The sequence below is a fragment of the Salvelinus fontinalis genome, chromosome 10 (assembly GCF_029448725.1).
Source record: "Salvelinus fontinalis isolate EN_2023a chromosome 10, ASM2944872v1, whole genome shotgun sequence".
Classification (NCBI taxonomy): Eukaryota; Metazoa; Chordata; class Actinopteri; order Salmoniformes; family Salmonidae; genus Salvelinus; species Salvelinus fontinalis.
In genome coordinates, this window is record NC_074674.1 from 48,742,200 (window position 1) to 48,757,410 (window position 15,211).

General features: G+C 46.6%; 1 long non-coding RNA gene across 50 annotated transcripts; it reads right to left on the reverse strand.

The window, feature by feature from the left end:
* Positions 1-11,907: 11,907 nt before the first annotated feature.
* On the reverse strand, positions 11,908-15,146 carry LOC129864230 (uncharacterized). 50 transcript variants are annotated; one of them, XR_008761191.1, is made up of 5 exons: positions 14,033-15,145; positions 13,023-13,869; positions 12,890-12,945; positions 12,361-12,649; positions 11,908-12,303 (listed from the first exon to the last, which is right to left on the reverse strand). It is a non-coding gene; the product is annotated as an uncharacterized LOC129864230 (long non-coding RNA). The 50 variants fall into 50 exon arrangements; XR_008761170.1 differs by having other exon boundaries at positions 12,361-12,867; positions 12,918-12,972; positions 13,050-13,869; positions 14,033-15,144; XR_008761178.1 differs by having other exon boundaries at positions 12,361-13,186; positions 13,323-13,869; positions 14,033-15,146.
* Between the last annotated feature and the right edge of the window lie 65 nt (positions 15,147-15,211).

Here is a 15,211-nt window from a genome sequence, read left to right on the forward strand (position 1 = left end):
CGTCCAGTTACCTCAGTGATGACACAGAACCATATCAGCCACACCCACAATTTATAGAACCGCAAACTCTTGCAAACAGAGTGTTGACGTTTCAAGAGAGAGGAACACTGCACTGATAAGGAACACTGCTATAACTATTATTATTAGTAGTATTATAATGATTTAAACAAGTTGGGACAACCCTTCAGTTAACTACTGTACCTAACAATTATCCAGTAGTAGTGATTATGGTCCCTCAATATACATTTAACATATTACAACGTAGGCTATGTGTTACAGCACTACTTTTGGTGTCCCCCTCAGGAATTGCTCCTGAGAAAATTTCATGTAATTGTCCCCTCCAAGGTTGATATCAGATTTTCGCCCCTGTAAACGCGGAAATCGACTCTGCCGTTCGAGCATTCTTTTGCGGCACAATCGATAGCGCGCCGGACCTCGGGCTAGAAGGTCGACGGTTCGAGGCCCGCTCCCTGCTGTTTCATTACAGTATAATTCTGTGGGCCTAATCCTAATCCTAATCCAGATCACGCATGCCGTAACAAGATGTCCAGCTCTTCAAACCAAGCCTCCTCCTCCACCCTGTCACTCGCATCTCGCACCCTACACTTGATTTTCCATCGCACATGTAAACAGCTATAGCCTAGGCTGCCGATAGCACCCACGCACCTACGCTACAACAACTATAAATACAGTGTCTTCTGAAAGTATTCAGACCCCTTGACTTTTTCTACATTTTGTTACGTTAGACGTATTCTAAAATGGATTAAATAAAAACAATCCTCAGCAATCTACATAATGACATCACAATAGCACATAATGACATCACAATACCATAATGACATCACAATACCACATAATGACATCACAATACCATAATGACATCACAACATCCCATAATGACATCACAATACCTCCATAATGAAAAAGCGAAACACAGGTTAATAGAATTTTTTGCACTTTTATTTTAAAAAATAATTTAAAAAAATAACTTATTTACATAAGTATTCAGACCCTTTGCAATGTGACTTACTGAGCTCAGGTACATCCTGTTTCCATTGATCATCCTTGAGATGTTTCTACAACTTGATTGGAGTCCAACTGTGGTAAAAACGTTATTTATATATTTTTATTTCACCTTTATTTAACCAGGTAGGCCAGTTGAGAACAAGTTCTCATTTACAACTGCGACCTGGCCAAGATAAAGCAAAGCAGTGCGACACATACAACAACACAGAGTTACACATAAACAAACGTACAGTCAATAACACAATAGAAAAAATCTATGTACAGTGTGTGCAAATGTAGTAAGGAGGTAAGGCAATAAATAGGCCATTGTGGCAAAGTAATTACAATTTAGCAAATTAACACTGGAGTGATAGATGAGCAGATGATGATGTGCAAGTAGAGATACTGGGGTAAAAAAGAGCAAGAGGATAAATAACATTATGGGGATGAGGTAGTTGGGTGGGCTAATTACAGATTGGCTGTGTACAGGTACAGTGATCGGTAAACTGCTCTGACAGCTGATGCTTAAAGTTAGAGAGGGAGATATAAGTCTCCAGCTTCAGTGATTTCTGCAGTTCGTTACAGTTATTGGCAGCAGCAAATACTTATTTTCCACCATAATTTGCAAATAAATTCATTAAAAATCCTACAATGTGATTTTCTGGAATTTTTTTTCTCATTTTGTCTGTCATAGTTGAAGTGTACCTATGATGAAAATTACAGGCCTCTCTCATCTTTTTAAGTGGGAAAACTTGCACAATTGGTGGCTGACTAAATACCTTTTTGCCCCACTGTATATGACTAAAACCCTGGTACTAAACCAAAGATATCTGTTTTAAACAACTGATTTAATGCCACCATGATGACTAATAAACATTTATACTATCATCACCAATCTCAGGTAAAAAAGGATTCATATATTTCCTGTAATAAGTGTGGTGAAAAACGTTACTTTGTGAAATTTAGCAACACATTTTGTCCACCATAAATTCAATTAGTGTAATATAAAATAACTAAAATTGTCAAAATAATGTAATATTTCGATTTAGGATGATAGTAAATTAAGCACACTCGCCGATGTTTACAATTACATCTATTTCTTCCTACTTTAACCACGGAGAGAGTTTAAAAATGCTCCTAAACATCGTTTTAACCAGGTCCTCCTCTAGACCAGAGCATCAATGAGGTCTGTGTATAGCAGGCTGGACGTTTGACGTGCATACCATGAACCAACCCACACATTCTCCCGTGGGCACTGTTTGGAGCCAAATTGGAATTCGTGTTATGCCCTTGTTGATGTGGAGACATATGTAAAGTAGGCTAATAATCAAACCCAACTAACAACAAGCTGGCTAGACTATTAGCAGGAAGAGCAGTTGATAGGCCTACAGCTGGCTAGACTATTAGCAGTAAGAGCAGTTGTTAGGCCTACAGCTGGCTAGACTATTAGCAGGAAGAGCAGTTGATAGGTCTACAGCTGGCTAGACTATTAGCAGTAAGAGCAGTTGATAGGCCTACAGCTGGCTAGACTATTAGCAGTAAGAGCAGTTGTTAGGCCTACAGCTGGCTAGACTATTAGCAGGAAGAGCAGTTGATAGGCCTACAGCTGGCTAGACTATTAGCAGGAAGAGCAGTTGATAGGCCTACAGCTGGCTAGACTATTAGCGGTAAGAGCAGTTGATAGGCCTACAGCTGGCTAGACTATTAGCGGTAAGAGCAGTTGATAGGCCTACAGCTGGCTAGACTATTAGCAGTAAGAGCAGTTGATAGGCCTACAGCTGGCTAGACTATTAGCAGGAAGAGCAGTTGATAGGTCTACAGCTGGCTAGACTATTAGCAGTAAGAGCAGTTGTTAGGCCTATACCTTTGTTTTTCACACATAGCTACATATAAATTAAGTAGTAGACCTTACATGGACCTACCAGCCTACTGTTTCATATAAAATAGCGTGGGCTTTTAAAAATATTCGATATTTGGACGGAAGATAAATTATATTCCCAAAGAGGAATGCGGCATGAGCAGGTCATCATCACGACTCACGATTAATCCACTTTGTTTGCCATGGCAACGGCAGAAGAAAAAGAAAAGGGCTCGTTCTCGCCCGCCCTCAGCAGCCGGTGGCTCTCGCGCTCTGTCTTGCGGAGGGACTGTTCACACCACACAGTTGTGATATTACTACCACTAACCGTTTGCATTCCGTATCAAAACCTCACACACACACACACACACACACACACACACACACACACACACACACACACACACACACACACACACACACACACACACACACACACACACACACACACACACACACACACACACACACACACACAGAGACCAGACCAGAGCAATGGTGGTAACACTCCTGGTAACAAGACCAGAGACCAGACCAGAGCAATGGTGGTAACACTCCTGGTTACAAGCATGATCCCTCCCCAGCAGAGACCAGAGCAGAGACCAGAGCAGAGACCAGACCAGAGCAGAGACCAGACCAGAGACCAGACCAGAGCAGAGACCAGACCAGAGCAGAGACCAGAGACCAGAGAGCAGAGACCAGAGCAGAGACCAGAGCAGAGACCAGAGCAGAGCAGAGACCAGAGCAGAGACCAGACCAGAGCAGAGACCAGAGCAGAGACCAGACCAGAGACCAGACCAGAGACCAGACCAGAGCAGAGAGCAGAGCAGAGACCAGAGCAGAGCAGAGACCAGACCAGAGACCAGAGAGCAGAGCAGAGACCAGAGACCAGAGACCAGACCAGAGACCAGAGCAGAGCAGAGACCAGAGACCAGAGACCAGAGCAGAGACCAGTGACCAGAGACCAGAGACCAGAGACCAGACCAGAGACCAGAGACCAGAGACCAGAGCAGAGACCAGACCAGACCAGAGACCAGACCAGAGACCAGACCAGAGACCAGAGCAGAGCAGAGACCAGTGACCAGAGACCAGACCAGAGACCAGATCAGACCAGAGATCAGACCAGAGACCAGACCAGAGACCAGACCAGAGACCAGACCAGAGACCAGACCAGAGACCAGACCAGAGCAGAGATCAGAGACTAGAGCAGCGACCAGACCAGAGCAGAGACCAGAGCAGAGACCAGGCCAGAGCAGAGACCAGAGCAGAGACCAGAGCAGAGACCAGAGCAGAGACCAGACCAGAGCAGAGACCAGAGCAGAGACCAGAGCAGAGACCAGAGCAGAGACCAGACCAGAGACCATAGACCAGACCAGAGCAGAGACCAGACCAGAGACCAGAGAGCAGAGCAGAGACCAGACCAGAGACCAGAGACCAGACCAGAGCAGAGACCAGACCAGAGCAGAGACCAGACCAGAGACCAGAGACCATAGACCAGACCAGAGCAGAGAGCAGAGCAGTGACCAGAGCAGAGCAGAGACCAGACCAGAGACCAGAGAGCAGAGCAGAGACCAGAGACCAGACCAGACCAGAGACCAGACCAGAGACCAGAGCAAAGCAGAGATCAGACCAGAGACCAGACCAGAGACCAGACCAGAGACCAGACCAGAGACCAGACCAGAGACCAGACCAGAGCAGAGATCAGAGACCAGAGACCAGAGACCAGACCAGAGACCAGACCAGAGACCAGATCAGACCAGAGACCAGACCAGAGACTAGAGCAGCGACCAGAGACCAGACCAGAGACCAGACCAGAGACCAGACCAGAGACCAGATCAGACCAGAGACCAGAGCAGAGACCAGAGCAGAGACCAGAGACCAGAGCAGAGACCAGAGACCAGACCAGAGATCAGAGACCAGAGACCAGACCAGAGCAGAGACCAGAGACCAGAGACCAGACCAGAGCAGAGACCAGACCAGAGACCAGAGACCAGACCAGAGACCAGAGACCAGACCAGAGACCAGACCAGAGCAGAGACCAGAGCAGACTTGGATAACTATAGTTTTAACTATGCTTTGTTGAAATTAACATTTTTTCCCGGGAACACACAACAATTTGAATACAGATCCCCAAAAAACGACTTCTTTAAACTATTTTATTACAGACCTGACAGTAAATATTTTCAAAACTATTTGAATACAGACCTCAGAAAGTAACTACTTGTTTTTAACTTTTTTGAATTTAAAGATTTGAGAAAGCAACTCCGTCAAAAGATCTCAGATGTCAGGAAGTGACATTGCTGTAAGAAAAGAAAAAGCCATGTCTGTGACTTCCTCCACAAGTCCTGATTTATTCGCCTTCTCGTCTGTATAGCACAGGCTTCTGGTTTCCACCAATCAGAGAGCTCGAATGCACATTTCTGACCCCTCCCACCTTCTGGTTTCCACCAATCAGAGAGCTCGAATGCACATTTTTGAATGCTGGCGGTGCTCTCACTCTAGTGGTAGCATGAGACGGAGTCACATTGTGGACATTGTGGCCTGCAGGAGGTCATTTTGCAGGGCTCTGGCAGTGCACCTCCTTGCACAAAGGCGGAGGTAGCGGTCCTGCTGCTGGGTTGTTGCCCTCCTACGGCCTCCTCCACGTCTCCTGATGTACTGGCCTGTCTCCTGGTAGCGCCTCCATGCTCTGGACACTACGCTGACAGACACAGCAAACCTTCTTGCCACAGCTCGCATTGATGTGCCATCCTGGATGAACTGCACTACCTGAGCCACTTGTGTGGGTTGTAGACTCCGTCTCATGCTACCACTAGAGTGAGAGCACCGCCAGCATTCAAAAGTGACCAAAACATCAGCCAGGAAGCATAGGAACTGAGAAGTGGTCTGTGGTCACCACCTGCAGAATCACTCCTTTATTGGGGGTGTCTTGCTAATTGCCTATAATTTCCACCTTTTGTCTATTCCATTTGCACAACAGCATGTGAAATGTATTGTCAATCAGTGTTGCTTCCTAAGTGGACAGTTTGATTTCACAGATGTGTGATTGACTTGGAGTTACATTGTGTTGTTTAAGTGTTCCCTTTATTTTTTTGGAGCAGTGTATAATGTGTGTATTTCATTTCCATAATTGCGTGAGCATTTAGTTTAGAGGGATATACATATGTTTTGTTAATGTGTACATGTCCGTCTCATTCCTGTTATATATTCCCCAGGGGTGAAAAATATACGGGCGGCAGAACGGTCCTGCGTAGGTTCTGCCGCGATAGGCCCCTCCCTATGCCCCTAGGCCCCTCCCTATGCCCCTAGGCCCCTCCCTATGCCCCTAGGCCCCTCCCTATGCCCCTAGGCCCCTCCCTATGCCCCTAGGCCCCTCCCTATGCCCCTAGGCCCCTCCCTATGCCCCTAGGCCCCTCCTATCCCCGCTAAACTAGGATAAAATACAGCAGGAACCGTTTTTTTCTCAGCTAATAGTTGTCAGAACATAATAGCAGGCTACACATGAACTACATCTCCTTAGTAGGCTATACTGTATAATACTTTTAAAAAATATATATATATTTCACCTTTATTTAACCAGGTAGGCCAGTTGAGAACAAGTTCTCATTTACAACTGTCAAATTAAATCAAATCAAATGTATTTATATAGCCCTTCTTACATCAGCTGATATCTCAAAGTGCTGTACAGAAACCCAGCCTAAAACCCCAAACAGCAAGCAATGCAGGTGTAGAAGAACTGCGACCTGGCCAAGATAAAAAATAAATGTGTGAAAATAGTTTCAGAGAAAATATTTCTCAAATGTCAAACCAGAGTGTCTTGTTTACTGTTTACAAATGATTAAATACACATCTAAACATGGCCTTTGCACCCAGACAGAGGCGGCTCGACCGACGCAGACAAAATGGCATCTTCCACTGGTGACCACTTGTCCGCTTGTTGCTTCACCCCTACAGCAGAAGTGCTACACTTAAAAAACTGCCTGGGTTTAAACATATTCTCTTCTCGGGAAAAGCTCCGTTAATGAGGGACAGAATAGCAAAGTTCATTTTTTTTTTTTTTGTCTCCTCGAATATTGAAGGCTGCAGCTCAGCTTCAGAATGTAATAGAGATTAATCAATATAGCATAATGTATAATGCATCAGAGTCTCTTCTGGGCATTTTAAAGTTGGTTTCTACCACAGAGTTAAACATTGTTATATAACGCTTTATATTATCTGAGTACTTTTATATTTATTTCAAAATACAAAGCTAACAAAAGGGACATTTTTTTTCTCTTCCCTTTTCTTTAACAAAGGGTCTGTGATACCCAGAGCCCTCGGTTTTTACCCAACACACCAAGACCTCCCAGACACAGAGGTATTGAAGCATAGTGACAGTATCGGAGGATTGTGACGTCTAATTAAAATGAAGACAATTGTCGAAATGAATTACTTTCGGGTTCCATGTCCACTTCTGTTGGATTAGGACACAGCTGTTCTAAAGCCCGTTTTGCCTTTTTAGTTTCTCCTGCACTCTCTCTCTCTGCTCATTAATACGTTAATGATTTAAAAAGTGACATTGTAATACATTTAGTCTCCAATCCAGGGCTACACAAAAACCCACAGACTACTACTCTTTATACTGTAGGTTACATAGGGCCTAATTACCACCACCACCAAAAGTATGTGGACACCTGCTCGTCCAACATCTCATTCAAAAATCATGGGAATTAATATGGAGTTGGTCCCCCCCTTTTGCTGCTATAACAGCCTCCACTCTTCTGGGAAGGCTTTCCACTAGATGTTGGAACATTGCTGCTATAACAGCCTCCACTCTTCTGGGAAGGCTTTCCACTAGATGTTGGAACATTGCTGCTATAACAGCCTCCACTCTTCTGGGAAGGCTTTCCACTAGATGTTGGAACATTGCTGCTATAACAGCCTCCACTCTTCTGGGAAGGCTTTCCACTAGATGTTGGAACATTGCTGCTATAACAGCCTCCACTCTTCTTGGAAGGCTTTCCATTAGATGTTGGAACATTGCTGCACGGGACTTGCTTCCATTCAGCCACAAGAGCATTAGTGAGGTCGGGCACTGATGTTGGGCGATTAGGCCTGGCTTGTAGTCGGCATTCCAATTCATCCCAAAGGTGTTCGATGGGGTTGAGGTCAGGGCTCTGTGCAGGCCAGTCAAGTAATCCTGTGTAGCTCAGTTGGTAGACGCCAGGGTGTGGGTTCAATTCCCACGGGGGGACCAGTATGAAAATGTATGCACTCTGTAAATCACTCTGGATAAAAGTGTCTGCTAAATGACTAAAATAAAAATGTAAGTTCTTCCACACCGATCTTGACAAACCATTTCTGTATGGACCTCTCTTTGTTGCACGGGGGCATTGTCATGCTGAAACAGGAAAGGGCCTTCCACCAAAACTGTTGCCACAAAGTTGGAAGAACAGAATCATCTAGAATGTCATTGTATGTTGTAGCGTTAAGATTTCCCTTCACTGCTGGGCAGTCAGGACTACCGGGCATGATGACTCCTTGCTGTCCCCAGTCCACCTGGCCGTGCTGCTGTTCCAGTTTCAACTATTCTGCCTCAGGACTATCCGTAGTAACCTATCATGCTGTTTCCCTCCCATCAGTAGTAACCTATCATGCTGTTTCCCTCCCATCAGTAGTAACCTATCATGCTGTTTCCCTCCTATCAGTAGTAACCTATCATGCTGTTTCCCTCCCATCAGTAGTAACCTATCATGCTGTTTCCCTCCCATCAGTAGTAACCTATCATGATGTTTCCCTCCCATCAGTAGTAACCCATCCACTCTAACCACTAGTTTACCTGCCTCCCCTCCACTCTAACCACTAGGCTACCTGCCGCCCCTCCGCTCTAGCCACTAGGCTACCTGCCTCCCCTCCACTCTAGCCACTAGGCTACCTGCCTCCCCTCCACTCTAACCACTAGGCTACCTGCCGCCCCTCCACTCTAACCACTAGGCTACCTGCCGCCCCTCCACTCTAACCACTAGGCTACCTGCCGCCCCTCCACTCTAACCGCTAGGCTACCTGCCGCCCCTCCACTCTAACCGCTAGTCTACCTGCCTCCCCTCCACTCTAACCGCTAGTCTACCTGCCTCCCCTCCACTCTAACCACTAGGCTACCTGCCGCCCCTCCACTCTAACCACTAGGCTACCTGCCGCCCCTCCACTCTAACCACTAGGCTACCTGCCGCCCCTCCACTCTAACCACTAGGCTACCTGCCGCCCCTCCACTCTAACCGCTAGGCTACCTGACGCCCCTCCACTCTAACCGCTAGTCTACCTGCCGCCCCTCCACTCTAACCGCTAGGCTACCTGCCGCCCCTCCACTCTAACCACGTCTGCTAAATGACTTAAATGTAAATGTAAATGTAGGACTACCTGACTCCCCTCCACTCTAACCACTAGTCTACCTGCCGCCCCTCCACTCTAACCACTAGGCTACCTGCCGCCCCTCCACTCTAACCACTAGGCTACCTGCCGCCCCTCCACTCTAACCACTAGGCTACCTGCCGCCCCTCCACTCTAACCACTAAGCTACCTGCCACCCCTCCACTCTAACCACTAGGCTACCTGCCGCCCCTCCACTCTAACCACTAGGCTACCTGCTGCCCCTCCACTCTAACCACTAGTCTACCTGCCTCCCCTCCACTCTAACCACTAGTCTACCTGCCTCCCCTCCATTCTAACCACTAGGCTACCTGCCACCCCTCCACTCTAACCACTAGTCTACCTGCCGCCCCTCCTCTCTAATCATTAGGCTACCTGCCACCCTTCCACTCTAACCACTAGGCTACCTGTCGCCCCTCCACTCTAACAACTAGGCTTCCTGCCGCCCCTCCACTCTAACCACTAGTCTACCTGCCGCCCCTCCACTCTAACCACTAGTCTACCTGCCGCCCCTCCACTCTAACCACTAGTCTACCTGCCGCCCCTCCACTCTAACCACTAGTCTACCTGCCGCCCCTCCACTCTAACCACTAGTCTACCTGCCGCCCCTCCACTCTAACCACTAGACTACCTGCCGCCCCTCCACTCTAACCACTAGTCTACCTGCCGCCCCTCCACTCTAACCACTAGTCTACCCCGCCCCTCCACTCTAACCACTAGTCTACCCCGCCCCTCCACTCTAACCACTAGTCTACCTGCCACCCCTCCACTCTAACCACTAGTCTACCTGCCTCCCCTCCACTCTAACCACTAGGCTACCTGCCTCCCCTCCACTCTAACCACTAGTCTACCCTGCCCCTCCACTCTAACCACTAGTCTACCTGCCACCCCTCCACTCTAACCACTAGTCTACCTGCCTCCCCTCCACTCTAACCACTAGGCTACCTGCCTCCCCTCCACTCTAACCACTAGTCTACCTGCCTCCCCTCCACTCTAACCACTAGGCTACCTGCCTCCCCTCCGCTCTAACCACTAGTCTACCTGCCACCCCTCCACTCTAACCACTAGTCTACCTGCCACCCCTCCACTCTAACCACTAGTCTACCTGCCTCCCCTCCACTCTAACCACTAGTCTACCCTGCCCCTCCACTCTAACCACTAGTCTACCTGCCGCCCCTCCACTCTAACCACTAGGCTACCTGCCGCCCCTCCACTCTAACCACTAGGCTACCTGCCACCCCTCCACTCTAACCACTAGTCTACCTGCCACCCCTCCACTCTAACCACTAGTCTACCTGCCGCCCCTCCACTCTAACCACTAGGCTACCTGCCGCCCCTCCACTCTAACCACTAGGCTACCTGCCGCCCCTCCACTCTAACCACTAGGCTACCTGCCACCCCTCCACTCTAACCACTAGTCTACCTGCCGCCCCTCCACTCTAACCACTAGGCTACCTGCCGCCCCTCCACTCTAACCACTAGGCTACCTGCCGCCCCTCCACTCTAACCACTAGGCTACCTGCCTCCCCTCCACTCTAACCACTAGGCTACCTGCCTCCCCTCCACTCTAACCACTAGGCTACCTGCCGCCCCTCCACTCTAACCACTAGGCTACATGCCGCCCCTCCACTCTAACCACTAGGCTACATGCCGCCCCTCCACTCTAACCACTAGTCTACCCTGCCCCTCCACTCTAACCACTAGTCTACCTGCCACCCCTCCACTCTAACCACTAGGCTACCTGCCGCCCCTCCACTCTAACCACTAGTCTACCTGCCGCCCCTCCACTCTAACCACTAGTCTACCTGCCCCTCCACTCTAACCACTAGTCAGGTGTAGAAGCACAGTGCTCTGTTGGATCTTCCATCCACTAAATAACAGACAGTATTACAACAGGATTCTACAAAATATTTAATAGAAAGTAAATCACACCTTCTGGAAACACCAACAAAACACTAAACATGTTGCTGAATTATTTTATACATAAATTACAAACATTGTCATACAGGTATTTATATCATACAGGTATTTATATATGTTGAGATTATAATCAAGTATCATACATTAGTCTGTTTACTGCTATATTTAAAACATCTCTGCTACGTTTCTAACATGATGCCTTTCACAATCAGTTTCTCTCAACCTGGAGAGAGAGAGAGAGAGGCAAGGGGGAGAGAGGGAAGAGAGGGGGAGGAGGGAAGAGAGGGACAGGGAAGAGGAAGGGAGGGAGAGAGGGAAGAGGGGGAGAGAGGGGAGGGGAGGGAGAGAGGGAGGGGAGGGAGGGAGAGAGGGGGAGGAGAGAAGAAGAGGGAAGAGGGAGAGAGGGAGGGGAGGGAGAGATGGAGGGGAGGGAGAGAGGGGAGGGAAGAAGAGGGAGGGAGGGAGGGAGGGGAGGGAGAGAGGGAGGGGAGGGAGGGAGGGGAGGGAGAGAGGGAGGGGAGGGAGAGAGGGAGGGGAGGGAAGAAGAGGGAGGAGGGAGAGAGGGGAGGGAGAGAGGGAGGAGGGAGAGAGGGGAGGGAGAGATGGAGGGGAGGGAGAGGGGGAGGAGGGAAGAAGAGGGAAGAGGGAGGGGAGGGAGAGAGGGGAGAGAGGTGGGATTGGGACCTGACAGTTTTAACTCATTCAATTAAAGAAGTCGATTGAATTTGTCCAATGTTTTATGAAAAGGAGTTTTCAATTTAGTACAAGATCAATCTGAACTTCCACTGAAGTAGAAGTCTGACATCAATAAATTACTAAATGGAAAGTCGAATTGAGAACTGAATCAAGCCTGCCCCCTGGTGGAGAGATTAGGAGTTACTGTGCTGCTGAACTGAGGTGTGTGTTGTCCTTTTTTATAAAACATTTTTTAAACCTTTATTTAACTAGGCAAGTCAGTTAAGAACAAATTCTTATTTACAATGACGGCCTACCGGGGAACAGAGAGTTAACCGTCTTGTTCAGGAGGCAGAAAGACAGATTTTTACCTTGTCAGCTCGGGGATTCGATCCAGCAACCTTCCGGTTACTGGCCCAACGCTCTAACCACTAGGCTATCTGCCACCCCTCCACCCCTCCACCCCTCCACTCTAACCACTCTAACCACGAGGCTACCTGCCGCCCCTCCACTCTAACCACGAGGCTACCTGCCGCCCCTCCACTCTAACCACGAGGCTACCTGCCGCCCCTCCACTCTACCACTAGTGCTGCCTCCATTGATTGGCCGTGTCCCAATACCTGTAATTGTGTTCTAAACAGAAGGCATTTCTTAAGAAAAAAAATTTTTGTATATAGTCTGTGTACTTAAAAACAAAAAATGAATTCTAAATAACCCCTCTATATCTGACTGGGTAAATAACTCAGACTGGGTAAATAACTCCACTATATCTGACTGGGTAAATAACTCCTCTACATCTGACTGGGTAAATAACTCCTCTATATCTGACTGGGTAAATAACTCCTCTATATCTGACTGGGTAAATAACTCCTCTATATCTGACTGGGTAAATAACCTCCTCTATATCTGACTGGGTAAATAACTCCTCTATATCTGACTGGGTAAATAACTCCTCTATATCTGACTGGGTAAATAACCTCCTCTATATCTGACTGGGTAAATAACTCCTCTACATCTGTAAATAACCTCCTCTACATCTGACTGGGTAAATAACCTCCTCTATATCTGACTGGGTAAATAACCTCCTCTATATCTGACTGGGTAAATAACTCCTCTACATCTGTAAATAACCTCCTCTACATCTGACTGGGTAAATAACCCCTCTATATCTGACTGGGTAAATAACCTCCTCTACATCTGACTGGGTAAATAACCTCCTCTACATCTGACTGGGTAAATAACTCCTCTATATCTGACTGGGTAAATAACTCCTCTATATCTGACTGGGTAAATAACCTCCTCTATATCTGACTGGGTAAATAACTCCTCTACATCTGACTGGGTAAATAACTCCTCTACATCTGACTGGGTAAATAACTCCTCTATATCTGACTGGGTAAATAACTCCACTACATCTGACTGGGTAAATAACTCCTCTACATCTGACTGGGTAAATAACCTCCTCTACATCTGACTGGGTAAATAACTATATCTGACTGGGTAAATAACTCCTCTATATCTGACTGGGTAAATAACTCCACTACATCTGACTGGGTAAATAACTCCTCTACATCTGACTGGGTAAATAACCTCCTCTACATCTGACTGGGTAAATAACTCCTCTATATCTGACTGGGTAAATAACTATATCTGACTGGGTAAATAACCTCCTCTACATCTGACTGGGTAAATAACCTCCTCTATATCTGACTGGGTAAATAACCTCCTCTACATCTGACTGGGTAAATAACTCCTCTACATCTGACTGGGTAAATAACTATATCTGACTGGGTAAATAACCCCTCTATATCTGACTGGGTAAATAACCTCCTCTACATCTGACTGGGTAAATAACTCCTCTACATCTGACTGGGTAAATAACTATATCTGACTGGGTAAATAACCCCTCTATATCTGACTGGGTAAATAACTCCTCTATATCTGACTGGGTAAATAACTATATCTGACTGGGTAAATAACCCCTCTATATCTGACTGGGTAAATAACTACTCTACATCTGACTGGGTAAATAACTCCTCTATATCTGACTGGGTAAATAACCCCTCTATATCTGACTGGGTAAATAACCCCTCTATATCTGACTGGGTAAATAACTACTCTATATCTGACTGGGTAAATAACTCCTCTATATCTGACTGGGTAAATAACCTCCTCTACATCTGACTGGGTAAATAACCTCCTCTACATCTGACTGGGTAAATAACTACTCTACATCTGACTGGGTAAATAACTCCTCTATATCTGACTGGGTAAATAACCCCTCTATATCTGACTGGGTAAATAACTACTCTACATCTGACTGGGTAAATAACTCCTCTATATCTGACTGGGTAAATAACTATATCTGACTGGGTAAATAACTCCTCTATATCTGACTGGGTAAATAACTCCTCTATATCTGACTGGGTAAATAACCTCCTCTATATCTGACTGGGTAAATAACTCCTCTATATCTGACTGGGTAAATAACTCCTCTACATCTGACTGGGTAAATAACTACTCTATATCTGACTGGGTAAATAACTATATCTGACTGGGTAAATAACTCCTCTATATCTGACTGGGTAAATAACTCCTCTATATCTGACTGGGTAAATAACCTCCTCTATATCTGACTGGGTAAATAACCTCCTCTATATCTGACTGGGTAAATAACCTCCTCTATATCTGACTGGGTAAATAACCTCCTCTATATCTGACTGGGTAAATAACCTCCTCTATATCTGACTGGGTAAATAACTCCTCTATATCTGACTGGGTAAATAACCTCCTCTATATCTGACTGGGTAAATAACCTCCTCTGTATCTGACTGGGTAAATAACCTCCTCTGTATCTGACTGGGTAAATAACCCCTCTATATCTGACTGGGTAAATAACCTCCTCTATATCTGACTGGGTAAATAACCTCCTCTACATCTGACTGGGTAAATAACCTGATATAGAACCATTGACTTGGGCCTCGACTCGGACTTGAAGTTTAGTGACTCGACCGCATCACTGCTAAATAGAATGTATTATGATTAGTACACAGTATGCCGTTTTAGTAAGTAGTACGTAAGACAAATTTGGGACACGGCCAGTGTAAAACCCCAGAAGGTTCCAGAACAGAACACCTTGTGGATCCATTAATGCTGATTCATCCCCTCGGTTAGAGCTTCTCCTGCACTACCAAGACAACAGCTAGAAAACTGTCCAGCAAACTCCCCCTCCCCACCTTACCTCAGTGACCCAAATCAACCCCTAGCCCCTTCCCCCTATCCCCTATTCACCAGGTCAGATCTGAAAGGATAGGTTTAAGTCATATTGCTCATATTAAATCAACCCCT